This window comes from Oryctolagus cuniculus, chromosome 17, assembly GCF_964237555.1.
Source record: "Oryctolagus cuniculus chromosome 17, mOryCun1.1, whole genome shotgun sequence".
Taxonomy (NCBI): domain Eukaryota; kingdom Metazoa; phylum Chordata; class Mammalia; order Lagomorpha; family Leporidae; genus Oryctolagus; species Oryctolagus cuniculus.
The window spans coordinates 66720883-66734614 of record NC_091448.1 but is presented as its reverse complement, the minus strand read 5'-3'; positions in this window follow the sequence as shown (position 1 = coordinate 66734614).

The following is a 13732-nucleotide window of genomic DNA, read 5'->3' as shown; positions in this document are numbered from 1 at the left end:
CTTGGGCCCTGCACCCCATGGGAGACCAGGAAAAGCACCTGGCTCCTGGCTCCTGCCATTGGATCAGTGTGGTGCGCCGGCCGCAGCGCGCCGGCCGCGGCGGCCATTGGAGGGTGAACCAACGGCAAAGGAAGACCTTTCTCTCTGTCTCTCTCTCTCACTGTCCACTCTGCCTGTCAAAAAAAAAAAAAAAACCTGCAGAAGTGGAAACATTTCCAGTCAGCCACGAGGTCACAACAACTCAGGCCTCAGTCCCAGCTCTGCCTCCAACGCCTCTTGAAGAGGTTGAACCACTGCCAATTCAATCTCCAGAAGTTATGCAGGATGAGAAACCCTCTATGACCCAGCAGGAGGAAACAGCTGAAATTTTACAGGCCCCCGAAGAGGCTGCACCTTCTCCAATCCATCAGGAAGCCCAAGCTCACGCCTCAGTGTTCCCTACGGAGCATGAGCCTTTGAAAGACCAGGAGGCAGACACAGCTCAGCAGCCAAAGCCCCCAGAAGAGGATGAGCACTCCCCACTTCCAGGGGTCCCAGCTCAGCCTGAACAACTGAAGGAACCTTCACCAAGCCAGCAGGGGATTTCCGTTCCACCTCTAGAGCGCCCCGTGAGTGCTTACCAATTACCACTCCAACAGGGAAACACAAACCAGCCTTCAGATATCTTCCCAGAGATGAGTGATGCTATTCCAATGAATATGACATTTTCACCTCATATTCCAGAAGAAATACTCAGAACTCAGCATTTAAGGATGTCTAAAACCAAACCAAAACATGTGGATATTGACCTTACCAGAACCCTAAAGCCCACTCCAGAAGTTTATCCTTACTGGAGTCAGCAGGAAGGACCTGCCCAGCCTACAGTTCCCACCAAGCAAGTTGAATTTTCTCCAACCCAGCTTGGGCCTCCTCTTGCCAAGCCTCCAGCACTGCCTGAAAAGATGGAACTTTCTCCAGCTGAGCCTCTAGAGCCCCTCAAGAATGCAGAACAAGCTCCAGTGCAAAATGTAGCCCCAGCCAAGCCACAAGACTTCCCTGACACTCAATCATCTGTAACCCAGCAGGAGCTTCAAACTCAGCAACCAAACCTGACCAAAGTCACAGGTCAACCTTTGGATGTGGAACTCACCATAACTACACAACCTGGAATGGAAGGCGGACTTTCTCCAATCATGCAGGAGGCCCCAGTTCAGCTTCCAGGGCCATCTAAGGAAGGTATAGCTCAACCCCCAGGATATCAGGGGGTGACAGTTCCAACACCAGCTCAGGATCAAGCTCCGTTTCCAAAATCACCCCGCATCACATTTCAACCTTTTGATCTGGCACTTACAATAACTCCACAGCCCATTACAGAGGCTGAACTTGCCACAAATGTGCAGGAGACTCCACCTAAAGAATCTGTAGCTCAGCCACCAGTGCATCATGAGGGTCAAAATCAACCTCCACTATCACCCAGTGTCACAAATCAACCTTTAGACCTGGCACTTACCATTACTACAGAACCTACTACAGAGGCTGAGCATCCTGCAGACCTGAGCAAGACTACAGCTCCATCTCCAAACCTGACTCCAGTCACAACTCAACATCTGGACCTGGGACTTACCATAACTCCAGAAACCAGCAGTATGGTGACTGAACCCTCTACAGACATGCAGGAGACCTCCAGTCAACCTCCCATGGAGGGTGTAACCCAATCTCCAATACATCAAGAGGTGACAGTTCCAACACTGGGTCATAATCAAGCTCAATATCCAACATTGCCTCACATCACAGTTCAGCCTTTGGACACAGTGCTTACCATAAATGCAAAGCGTACCAGGAAGGCTGAACATTCTACAGCCCTGAAGAAGACTAAAGTACCTCCCGTGCTCCATGAGGAGGTACTTTCACAACCAGACCAGGTTCAGGCTCAGCATCCAACCCTGACAGAAGTCACAGTTCAACCTTTTGATGTAGAACTTACCCTAACTCCAGAATCCATTGTGGAGGGTGAACCACTCCCAACCATGCAGGAGACTTCAGGGCAGCCTCCAGGGCCACATAATGAAGTGGTCTATCAGCCTCCAGTTTATTATGAGATGGTAGTTCCAAAACCAAGTCAAGATCAAACTCCGCATCCAATGTCACCCAGTGGCACAGCTGAACCTTCGAAGTTAGAGTCAACCATAACTCAGGTACCCACTACACAGGATGAACATTCTACAGCCTTCAAGTCTATATCTCCTCCTCCTTATCCAATGTACCCTGAGGTGACATTTTCACCTCCAGTCCAGATTCAGACTCAGTATACAAACCTGCCTCAAGTCACAGTCAAGCCTCTGGACCTGGAAATTACCCAAACTCCACAACGTACTACAGAGGCTACACCTTCTACTACCATGCAAATGACCCTAACTCAGTCTACAGAGCCACTAAAGGAGCTCATAACTCAGTCCCCAGGGGACAATGAGATGACAGTTCCAACAGCAGGTCAGCATCAAGCTCAGCACCCAACATCACCCAGTGTCATAGCTCAGCCTTCCAAGATGGAGCTAACCATAACTCTGGTACCCACTGCAAAAGCTGGCCATTCTCCATCCCTGAAGAAGACTACAGATCTACATCCAGGCCAGGTTCAGACTCAGCACTCAACCCTAACTGAAGTCACAGATCAACCCCTGAATGCGGCTGCCACCATAAATGTCTGTGAGCTCTGCACCTGCAAAGATGAGACACTTTCGTGCACTGGCCTCAGCCCAGTGCAGAAGCTTCACAGAGTTCCTGTACCAGAGCCCAACAGCTACAATGGCACCTTCAGCATATTGTAAGAATCTCCCTTCCTCATGGTTCCCTACAGCCTGCCTGTCTCAGCAGCTTTTACCCAAGATCTTCTGAGCCCTCCTCAAGTCCCCACCTTATGTTGACTGTGTGTGTGTGTATGTGTGTGTTTTGGCAGACAGAGTAGGACAGTGAGAGACAGAGAGAAAGGTCTTCCTTTTTCCGTTGGTTCACCCCCAAGTGGCCACTTTGCTTGTGAGCTTTCCTGATCCTCCTTCTCTTATTCTCTTCTGTCTCTTCTACAGTCTCATGTGATTGCCCTTACTGCTTTTCCTGATTCATTATTTATTGACATTCACCATGTTATTACCTCATTGCTTTAATCCCACTCTTCAACACAGCCCTCATCCCGACTTATTAGAGATGATACAACAGATTTAAGGATAGATTCTGGAGCCAGGTTGCCTGGCTTTGAACACAGGTCTCCCAGTGATTAGCTTTGTGACTTTGGACAAGTTATTTAGCTTGGATTCAATATCCTCATCTGTAAAGCTGGCTTAAAGAATTGTGTGATGGATTGTAACAGAAAATAAAAATGCGTGACTCCACAGTCTTTCCCTGGATGACAGCGAGAATGATGGTGGTCTATAAGGCAGAAGCACAGCAGTCAGAAAGAAGAGCCCGTTAGTGGGAGATGTGTTCAGTGTTAGGCACTTTTTATTGATGAGCATAAAGTAACCCGAGAGGACATATCCACCAGGCAGGTGAGCATACAGGTATCTGTTTTATTGCTGCTCCTGCTTCCAGGAAAATGTGTACCTAAAACAAATAGGTTCATTGTTGCTGAGGAGTGAGGACAGAGTTAAAGCTAAGCACTCACAGCAATTCAAAGTTGAAGCTAAATATAAGTCATTTAACAGCTTCTTGTAAACAAGTATCGATTATGAGCACCTTTCCACTTTTTAAAAAGTGCACAGAATGTAGGATAAAATGTGAAAGTATGAACCCCCACACACCCTCATCATCCCCTGGTCCTCACTCTATTACCTGTAACCCAGGTGTGCGTCTTTCCTTCCAACCTCCTCTCTTTTTTTTTTTTTTCCTATGGAGGTAATGCTTGGCTCCTGGCTCAGTGATCGGCACTTTTACCCTATGCTGTATTCCAAAAGGCTTTCCACATCAGCACATTAGTCCCTCTGATTTTAAATTGTCTGTATCCATTCAGTACTTGGAAAGATTTCAGCAGAGGGCGCTTGGCCAAAGCACTAGTATACCTGCATAGGTTTTCATTATTCTTATTGGTGACAATACATTTTGCCCATTTTTTCTTGAATAATTTATCCTTTTCTCACTGATTTATAGAAGTCAGTGTAGACACCTGAGTTATTTTGGTGAAAATACTTAATATTCAAAGTGATTGACTGTCTTTACTGTCAAAGAGACTGGACAGAGACGAAGTTAAGCTTCTGAGAGGATGCTTCATTGTTTATGTCAGTGGCCCCTCATTATTTATTGAGTGAGCAAACTGGGAAGCAGAGAGCTACGGAACATAAAAGCACTGGTATTTATTAGAAAGCTGATAATATTTCTGTATTTCAATACTCCCCCATGAGGGTGCCATGATTTTTTTCCTCATTCTGTTCATTCTTTTCCAACCCATTCAAGGATGTGAACTGTGTTCCTTTACAGAAATTTCCAAGGAAACTCGATTTCTTTCATTGATGAAAATGTATGGAAAGCATACCGCTGGGCTGAGACACTGTGAGTACACGCTCCCAAACATGAATACACAAAACTAACTGCATTGTAAGAGCTTTCTTGTTCTACTATTTTGAGGTCAGTATGTCAGAAAAAGTATTCCCTCTCCATGTCACAATCAACATCTGTTGATTATAATTCTATGGTTGTTTTAACAAGGCACAGAATTTGAAATAAGAAACTACTTCTATTTATTTGCATTTTATCAGTAATACCATTACATTCTTAGTAGATAAAAAGTGATAGGGATAGTGAAGACCTTCATTGTGTCCTAACTCCCTACCTATGAGGTAATAATTACTGCTCTGAGTTTGGCATATATCCTTCCAAAAAATTACCTACAAACATATTTACATAGAGCATAATAGTTGTGTTGTGTGGTTTCTTTCTTTTTTTAACCTAAATAGTAACATCCTGCAACTTGGTTCTTTCACTTCATGGTTTCTTCTGGATTTCTTTCCCTCCTAGTACTCAGTCAGTTACCCTATTCATTTAACTCCTGCATGATATTCTATAGTATGGATGGCCATTTCACAGTTTACTTAATAATCCCTCTATTGATGGATTTTCGATTATGTCCACTTCTCATGTATTGCTGCAAGGAAAATCCTTGTGCACACTTGTGAACATGGACAAGCATTTTGCAAAATAGAAGTCTAGAAAGAAAATGGGGCAGCTAGCATTGTGGCATAGTGGGAAAAGCCTCCACCAGCCATGCCAGCATCCCATATGGGCGCTGGTTTGAGTCCTGGCTGCTCCACTTCTGATCCAGATCTCTGATATGGCCTGGGAAAGCAGTGGAAGATGGCCCAAGTGCTTGGGACCCCGCACCCATGTGGGAGACCTTGAAGAAGCTCCTGGCTCCTGGCTCCTGGCTTCGGATCAGCACAGCTCTGGCCATTGTGGCCAACTGGGGAGTGAGCCAGTGGATTGAAGACCTCTCTCTCTCTCTCTGCCTCTCTCTCTCTCTCTCTGCCTCTCCTTCTCTCTGTGTGTAACTTGACTTTCAAATAAATAAATAAATCTCAAAAAAAAAAAAAGAATGAAAATGGATGAAGACTACGGAAATAGGAAATTTTAATTGCCCTCAGAAAAGCTGTGCACACTTACTTACACTCCAGCTAACAGAATATAAGAACATTCATTTCCCTTCATCCTTTTTAAAAAGATGTATTTGTTTACTTGAACTATGGGAGTGGGGGGAGGGGGAGATGGAGCGAGAGCAAATGAGAGAGTGAGAGAAAGAGAGAATCTTCCATCCACTGCTTTATTCCCCAAATGCCCAAAACAGCCATGGCTGGGCCAGGCCAAAGCTAAGATCTAATACTTGATTCTGGGTCTCCCACAGGGATGACGAGGAATCAAGCACTTGGGCCATCATCTGCTGCCTCCTAGGTGCACTAGCAGGCATCTGGCTCAGAAGCAGAGGGCCCAAGACTTTAACCAGGCTCTCCAATATGGAATTTACGCTTCTCAAGTGACGGCTTAGCCTGCTATGCCCCAACACTGACTCTTCCCTTCACCTTTTCACCTCGGGATGCTCTTTGTCTTTTTGCTAATGTGACTGGCAAATAAAAGGGTTCCCAGCTGAATCTGGATTTCTCTGATTACTCATAAATTTAAATGTCTTTATATACTTATTGAACATCTATGTTTCGTTGAGGTTTTGTCCACTGTCCATTTGTTGAATTATCTTTTCCTTACTGATTTTTGAAAGGAATCAGTTTAGACTCCCAATTTTGGGGGAAAATACTTAACATTCAAAGTAATTAACTAAAAATAAAAATCTATCATGTCACCTAGGCCAGTGAACTAGAAATTTTGAAGTGCTGAGTGTAACATAATAAAAAAAAAAGGAATTAATTGACATTTTTCACGACAGTTTGCGTGTTATATCACTGGGACAACTTGTACAGACATCATAAATTATTTCTGAATACAAACAAGACATATAACAGACAAAGGAGAAGGGTTATGATCACTTTAAGATAAATTTTCCCAGGGCCTGTGCAGTGCTGCAGTAGTGCAGTGGGCTAAGCTGCTACTTGCGGCGCTGGTATCCTGTACGGGCACCAGTTCTAGTCCCAGCTGCTCCACTTTAAATCCAACTCTCTGCTATGGCCTGAGAATGCAGTAGAGGATGGCCCAAGCACTTAGGTCTGTGCACCCATGTAGGAGACCCCAAAGAGGCTCATGGATCCTGGCTCCTGGCTTCCAATTGGCCCAGCTACAGCCATTGCAGCCATTTGGGGAGTGAACCAGTGGAGAGAAGACCTTTCTGTCTCTCCTTCTCTCCATCTGTAATTATAACTCTGAAACAAATAAATAAAATCTTTTTTTAAAAAAGATAAAAGTTTCCCCTTAGCCTACTATCTCATTTCTGATGGGAAAATGCTAGAATCAGGCAGTTGTGACTTTTAATTTATGATGTTTCTTAAATGCAATACACACAGTTTGTATATATTTTGGTTATGCTTCATTTAAAGATGTCCCAAACTTGTAAGAAAAATCAAAGTCAGGGCTGGCACTGTGGCATAGCAGGTAAAGCCACCACCCACAGTGCCAGCATCCCATATGGGTGCCGGTTCGAGTCTCAGCTGCTCCACTTCCGATCCAGCTCTTTGCTATGGCCTGGGAAAGCAGTGGAAGATGGCCCAAGTCCTTGGGCCCCTGCACCCACATGGGAAGACCTGGAGGAAGCTCCTGGCTCCTCATTAGCACAGCTCCAGCCTTTGTGGCCAATTGGGGAGTGAACCAGCGGATGGAAGACCTTCCTCTCCCCTCTCCCCTCTCCCTTCTCCCCTCTCCTTCTCTCTGTGTGTAACTCTGACTTTCAAATAAATAAATAAATCTTTGGAAAAAGGAAAAATCAGAGTCATCTGACACAAAAGTAAATAACACTAGTTTCCTCTGAAGAGTGAAGACGGGAGTTGGAAAGGCTAAGGGATAAAGGGAAGGGGAAGAAAATTTAATTTTTCTTATTTGAGAGGCAAAGGCAGCATGCTATCATACACTGTTCACTCCCCAGATGCCTGTAGTGGTGAGACTGGGTCAGTCAAACTCAGGAACCTCAAACTCAGTCTTGTTCTCCTACATAGATGGCAGGGATTTAAATACTCAGCCATCATTACTGCCTCCCTGGTCAACCTTAACTTGTAGCCCCGGCATGCCTCAAACATGGGGCTTCGGTAGTAGGGCTTGGGGAAAAAACAGAAGGAAATGGCAGTTCTGCCAATCTTGGTGCCTCCCAGTGTTAGGTTCTAACAAGGACATTGTGACCTACAGAGCAGACATTACATTTATGATTTGGTGGGAAGGACGGATAGGTGTATAGAGATGGACAAAAAAGGGAGAGTGGGAAAAATGGTTTAAATTAAAATACAACAGACATTGCCACCCTAGAAGTAAATTAGAATCTGGGTATTTAAACAGCACCATTACCAAAGTTTCCTCTACATACAGAGTTAGTCCTATGAAGCAAACAGCTGCAGTTGTCATTTTGATTCAGAAGTACCTCTTTCATTTTCCAGAATCCTCAGTGAAAATGACTTGACTGAATTACATAAGGACTCATTTGAAGGCCTGCTGTCCCTCCAACACTTGTAAGTCAGTTAATCATACTTATTTATGAGATTTTAGTTACATTATCTAGAAAACAAATATGGGTCCCAGCTGGATAATCTCCAAGGTTTCTTCTGGAAGTCTACACTGTAGGGTCTCATATCTCTAACATGGAATACCTACTATGTGCTTTGTGGTTTTTTTTTTTTTTTTGACAGGCAGAGTGGACAGTGAGAGAGAGAGAGAGAGACAGAGAGCAAGGTCTTCCTTTGCCATTGGTTCACCCTCCAATGGCCGCCGCGGCCAGTGCGCTGCGGCCGGAGCACCGCGCTGATCCGATGGCAGGAGCCAGGTGCTTCTCCTGGTCTCCCATGGGGTGCAGGGCTCAAGTACCTGGGCCATCCTCCACTGCACTCCCTGGCCACAGCAGAGATGGCCTGGAGGAGGGGCAACCAGGACAGAATCCGGCGCCCAGGCCAGGACTAGAACCCGGTGTGCCGGCGCCGCAAGGCGGAGGATTAGCCTAGTGAGCCGCGGATTATATTTGTATTTAATTTACAAGCAATGGATGAAATTGGATCCAAGGTCTGTCTTCATACAGGTCCTAAGTTAAGAATGAGTTTTATATTTATAAAGGACTGTAAAGAGAAACAAAGAAACAAGAAAATACAACAGAGACAATATGTGGCCGACCAAGTCTCAAACATTTATCATCTGGCCTTTACAAACAAGGTTTGAACAAGTTGGTTTAATACAACAAAGGGAAGAAAACATAAACCAACAACATTAATTTGAATGCCATCAACTGAAAGTTGTTAGATGATCTAATCTTGAATAAGTTAACCTTTAGCCATTAAGTGACTTGCTAAACAGGTAAATTATATAAACAATATTATCAAGAATACTAAGCTACCAAGAGAACAGATTTGGCATTAATGATTTCCATTAAGGAACTATTATACCCATGTTGGAAATAGATAATTAAAACAATAGCTACATAGTATTGGGAAGTGTACATCATTAATCCTTATTAGGCTAATTACTGGGCCTCTTCAGCAAATAGATTCTTGTCTCAAAAGTACAAGGCTTAAGGAACATAGCATGTGATACTCACAACACTCCTTTGAATGATGATCAGAACTTCTAGGCCATACGGGGACAACCACATCTGCATGGTTCCTCTTGAGCACCTTTCCCATCTGGGCTCCGGAACCTTGCAAACATGGTTTGGAGAAAAACAAATGAGACTACTGCTGGTAGAATAGGCCCTTCATTGTTTCTGCTGGAAAATCCTTTGTAGCCTAATTAGTTTATGCTAGCATATGTATTCACTTCATTTTCAAAATGCCAATCAATTGTCTAAAGCTGAAAGAGAAAGCCAAACACTTTGCCTAGTACTGGAGACACATAAATGAGTAAGACAGGATCCCACCTTCCCAAGAGCTCACAATCTTGCAGGGGAAACAAATACACAAGCTCAAACCAATACCCAATAAGCACTATGTAGCTGACAGAGTGCTGCAGAGGGACCAGGGAATAATAAAACCACACTGCTTTTTAAAAATTCACTTTTCCTTCTTCTACCTACTCAACCATTCCTTCATTTAATAAACACCTGAGTCTATTTCCATGAGTCAGTTTTAAACATAGTGGGCAATGTAGATGAGCAAGGCCGAATCCATGCTTTCAAGAAGTTTATGCTCTGGGGAAATGGAAGGCACAAGTAACGATATCAAAAGAAATGGATATAGAGTCCAGACGAGGGAGAAGACTTTGGGCTGGGTCAGGGACGATGGAACCAGGGAGCAATGCCAGTTGAACAGGACTTCCAAGGGGGCAGTGGGCATCATCAGACGTCTTGGAGAGAATATCGTGGGAGAAAGGGAAAACATGGAAGCTTCTGAGGCACAGAGATGCAGGGAAAGCTGGAGGGTGAAGCCAGGTCTTCCAGGCCTTTGAATGCTGAGCAAGAGTCACCACGGGGAACCATGCTGTCACAGCAGTGCTCTAAAACAGACTTGAGCTTGCACCACAGTTACCTGGGGCTCTGAACCCTACCCCCACAGTAACTGCCTGAGTCGGTCTAGAACAGGGCTGAGAATCTGCCTCTTCTGTAAGCACCTAGTGATATTGGCCTCGGAGAGTCACTTAGGGCAAGTCCCACTGGTGACTGCGCGTGGGACAGGTGAGAGAAGGAGATTCTAGAGATGGAGCCACCAACAGATGAGTTGCAGGTGAAAAGTGAGGGTCAAATTGTAATCAGTGGAAGTAAGAGTCCTCTACCACCAAGAGTGTTTTCAAGTGGGAATCCAGTGTCATGCTGTTTTCTGACGGTTCTATCATGGCTTTCATGGACTATCAAGCAACAAGCAACAAATAAATTTCCTTTAGTATGACAGAAAGTGTAATTCTGAATCAGTTCAAAATAATGAATTAATTAGAGAACCAATTTCATTTCAAATGATTCAAAAGGGCATCTTTTTTTCTGGTATTGAATGAAGTTAGAAAACTAGGACTAAACCAGGAAAGATGTGAAAATGTGAGAATTCTTTGGAATATTAGACATTAAAAATGGAGATGACAGCTTTGCTCCTTGTTTCAAATGGATGAAGACTATGAAAGTTCATCTAATCAATTCTGCACTCAGGAAAGTTTACCACCACAATCTATCAAGATCTATAGTTGTGTATGTCATTGATGAAGGTTCTAACAGTGAGACTATTAGGAGAGGTTGTAAGAAGGGGTAGTATCTCCAGAGGGTCAAATACAAGTCCAAAGCTTTACAATTTAGGTAAAAACTGCATATCCAACATTATCAAATGCAAATTTTATTATCCCCACTGACTATATAGGTAATAGCTAACCAAGGCAATGTTTTCCTTTTCCTAGAGATTTATCCTGCAATAAAATAGAGTTTATCGAAAGACGTGCATTTGAGTCACTCCCTTTTTTGCAGTCTATGTAAGTTACAATTTCATCACATTTGGAATTTTAATAAATCTTCACTGTTCACCTTGAAATAGGGTTAAGATTCTACTTTACATTTGTAGTAGAAGGTTGCTAAAATTCTGTAACAGGTCCTTTTCCTCTCTAGCAAAAATACTATCAGGTACAAAAGTCAGAGTGAATCCCACAGAGCAGGGCTTCTCAGCCAACATGATTTTGCATTCAGGTAACAGCTTGCAGCCCTGCACGTGCTGCTGACACTGCGTGAGCTAAGCCCAGCCTGCTGTTAAGCCACTTACTATGTACAGGACAAACCTCCACAAGAAAATCATTATCGAGTCCAAAATGTCAATAGCATTCAAGTTGTGAAACTCTGTTCCAGAGAAGTAAAGATCACACAGTACAAGTATGTCATGTAATATGAAAATAATATGATGAAATTTAATGTAAATGTGCAAGTATAATTCAGAAACCAAATCTTCCAGTACCAGTAAATTCTTTAGTGTGTAGATAAAATGTGGAAGTATTGTTTCATCTATAAAAATTAGAATCACTCCTGAAAGAAGAGTATTCTGAAAATATTTCTTTTTTTCTTCTTCATTCTCTTTCACTCGTGTCTTTTTTTGTAGAAATCTTGGTTGCAATTTACTGACAGAACTGAGCTTTGGGACATTTCAGGCGTGGCATGGAATGCAGTTTTTGCACAATGTGTAAGTGCAATAGATGATGAATACATATTTAAAAACCATTTGTGTATAAAAATGGTATATAGTTATGCTTATCTGGGTATTAAGCCCTGTATATAAACTCTGCAAAGAAGGTCTTCATTTCCATTTTTTTTTTCCAAAAATCTAACACAAAGTACTCTGGGAGAAAAAGGTTCTGGTGCTTTCTCAGGGTTACCTGCTTTTAAATCCTAATGCAAAAATAATTCCTGGGACCCAGCCAAAGGGCACATCTCTCCCCATCACCCACCCAGATCATAAGCTTTTTCCAAAATGTATTTAGCTCTCAATTTATAAATTATCTGTGGATACTAATAACTTTTGAAATAGGAAGAAGTGGCATATATGTTAAACTGTAGTGTTAAAAAAATAAGAAAATACACTGCTCTAGCCTAATCCCACATATTTTGTCCTGACTAAACTGCAACAGAAAGTGAGTTTTATTCACTTTCAACTCAACAATTCTGTGATGTTCAATGGCCCAAGGGAATATTAGATTCAAGATACAGATTCTCCACTAAACCTGATGTTGAAAGACTATCCACCTGTTCTGTGGTTCAGAATCCCAGCCAAACACAATTCATTCTGGTTATGAGGGAAGGTTTTAGGATGTGTTGGGGATGGACCAACAGTGCCTGCAGATCTTGAGGAAGAACACTGAGAGTCTGTTTTTACTTCACCCACACACCGGGAGCTGGTTCCTGGAGCCCCAACACCAAGTGGTTTTGGTAGCATCAGTAAAAATGGCCTCAACATATATCATTCCATTAGATTCCCTCCTAAGGGGCCAAGTTCCAGTACAGCTTTCTGTAGACAACACAGGGAGAAAATCTGTGGAATCACAGTGGATGAAAAGTAATGAATTCATTTAAGAACATTCACTGAGTGCCAGGCCCACCGAGTGCCAGGTGCTGTATTAAGTGCTGGGGGTACAAACTGGAACAGGACAGAAGCTTTGTCTCCAGAGACTTTCATGCCAGCAGGGGGAAGTTGGACATTGATGGGAAAATGAGTGACAGCCATGCTAGCATCTGTGCAGCAAGGCCAGAGAGTTGAGCTGAAAAAGTAGGAGCAGAGCTAGGGATGGCGTACAGTGCATGAGGCACCAGTTCATTTATCTCAAGTTTCTGTGTCCATCTTAAGCCAAAGAAAAAAAGCATTTGCTTCATGGTGATGCAAAAACCAGAGCTAGCTGGTATTGGAAACTAATCCTCTTATCATGCGATCTGAACATATCTAACTCATGGTTGCTTCAAAAATTGGCACAATGGCTGTAATACACCAAGTGTGTGTTGGGAGCGGGTCTCCTTTATTTGGGGACATATTCTTTTATTAGACAAATCTGCTTCAAGGAAACTTTTGCTATCCCCGTTGCCCCAGGAAGACACCAGTGATCTTATGACCAAAGATGAGGGTTTTTAAAGTGAAAACAATGCTGTTCACTGCATTACAGAGTCCAGAAAAGAGTGCCAGCTGAGCTGGATTCATCATGAACTGGAGCCTAAGCTTCAAGGCTTTACGCTTGCACGTGCCCCTTCCAAGGTCCTGGGAGGGGCTGGAGCAATTTTTATATTCATAATTCTGCATGTTTCATTATAAGGGATTCCCCAAATTAGGTTAGGCTCATGCTCAGCAAAATCTGCATTCACCCTTACTTTGCATGTACTACATGCAGCCCAGTAAACATTCTTCTGAATGAAGTCTCTGTGTAAAACAGCAGTGTGGTAGGATCAATCTATTGTGAATATGAAATCTACCTCAAAGACATGCCAAGAGCTTACCAGTGACATAACATTCTTTGAATAGTAATACTCATCAAATCTTTCAGTGAAATCAGAAATGAAATATATTATGGAAAATCAGCAGTAATTGATAATTCTAAACATTAAGTATACTTTATTTCTTCTGCTTCATTCATTTATGTCGCTCCCCCTCTTCGTGGAGGAACGACACAGGACCCTGCGTTGTTCTTTCGTCTGCTCGGC